Here is a 1,813-nt window from a genome sequence, read left to right as displayed (position 1 = left end):
GACAAGCTACCCCTGAGTTCCCTCTGAGAGAAGTAGACAAGCCCGAAACTTTATGCCCCATGCGCGAAGTACCCGGTGGGAGGTATGTGCACGTTCCGTGGTCCAGACAGGATATTGTGTCCTTTACTAACGATTTCCCAAAATTGCGGGAGAAGCCAGTTGAATGGTACCGGCAAGTGGAAAGGTTTGTAAAGGTACAGAAATGCCTGTGGAAAGACCTGGATGGGTTTTTCGACATTGTGGTCCCAGTCGATCTATGGACCGAGTGTAAAATAGCTATAGCCTGGCCTAGTGAGGAATACCCGAGAGATGAAAAAACTGGGGAACCATCGAAAGAAGTGATGAGAAAATATGAGCAGGTAATTCAGCATCTGAAACTAAAGGTCCCAGCAAAGGAAACTGATTGGACCAGGATAGATAGAACAACGCAGGAAAGAGAAGAGACAGTGCACTCCTATTATGAAAGGCTGTTACAGGTGTTCAAAACATACAGTGGTATAGATAACATCGAGATGAAGGACATGACGCACTTCATTTACAGGTTTGTAAATGGTTTAAGACCTGAGATTTGTCAGTGGATAAAAGATAACAAAATCTGTTGGCACTCCAAGAAGGTAGATGAGGTCCTGCGGTACGCCAAGTACTGCGAGGACGAGATGGCAGAGAAGAAAAAGGCTCTAAAGGAAAAAGTGATGTGGGCTCAGGTGAAGCTCGCAGAGCAGCAGGAAAAGCAGTTGAGTAACATGGTCAAAAATGCTAAGAATGAAGGCCCTGGGGGAGGGGGAGGAGGCAAGCCCCGGCCCAAAATGAGCAGGGAGGAGGCTATGAAGAAATTTCCCTGCCATCAGTGCGGCGAAATTGGACATTGGCGTAACGAGTGTCCTTACTTGCCCGAAGATAACTCCAAAACTCCTGATTTAACTCCACAGACGCAGAAAGAGAGACCGAGAAAGACTCAACCACAGGTAAAAACAGTTCAGGTGCCCCGAGCACCAAAGCAAGTATACAGGGGAAAACAGGCAGAGGGAGATGAGATAGAAGTCTGGGAAAGCAATGACAACAGAAATGCAGCAACTTCGCAGTATCTTCTAAATGATACCTTCCTTTGTGATGACCAGTACTGACGGGGCCTGAGAGGGGAGGACGAGGAGTGCGTACTTGGCGCCTCCTTGCCGGTAGACCAGTCCGGACCATACATTGAAGGAAAGGTTGACGGAAACGATGTCACCTTCCTGTTGGACACTGGCGCTACCCGTTCTACTGTGAGAACAGTGGACGTTCCAAACCTACCCCTCTCGGGAGAAGCCATCCAAGTAGTGGGTGTATCTAATCAATTGATTAGTACTCCTGTTACCAAGCCCATGGAGATCTCAATCGGAAACTTTAAGGAAATGCATAGATTTGTAGTTTGCGACACCAGTCCAGTAAACTTACTGGGACGTGATTTGCTGTGCAAAATGAACTGTACCATCTTTTGCACACCAAAGGGTGTTGAAATTCAGACCCCAGATGAAGACGGCATTTATAAATTAATGTTAGTCCGCCCTGACTCGGAAATTAAACGAATGACCATGCAGGATTTACCCAAAGAACTCCAGGAAGCAGTGAAGCCGGAGGTGTGGGACTTTACTGGGAAAGATGTAGGGTTGATGAAAAATGTGGACCCCATACAGATAGCAATAAAGGACAATGCGGTATACCCCAATACTAAACCCTACAGGATGAATGCAGAAGTGAAAGCTGGTGTTGCTGTGGAAATCAAGAAATTGTTAGAAGGAAACATCATACAGGAGGTGATGAGTAGCCCATGTAA

Source organism: Lissotriton helveticus, chromosome 8, assembly GCF_964261635.1.
Source record: "Lissotriton helveticus chromosome 8, aLisHel1.1, whole genome shotgun sequence".
NCBI classification, from domain to species: domain Eukaryota; kingdom Metazoa; phylum Chordata; class Amphibia; order Caudata; family Salamandridae; genus Lissotriton; species Lissotriton helveticus.
Note: the sequence above shows the minus strand (reverse complement) of the source record.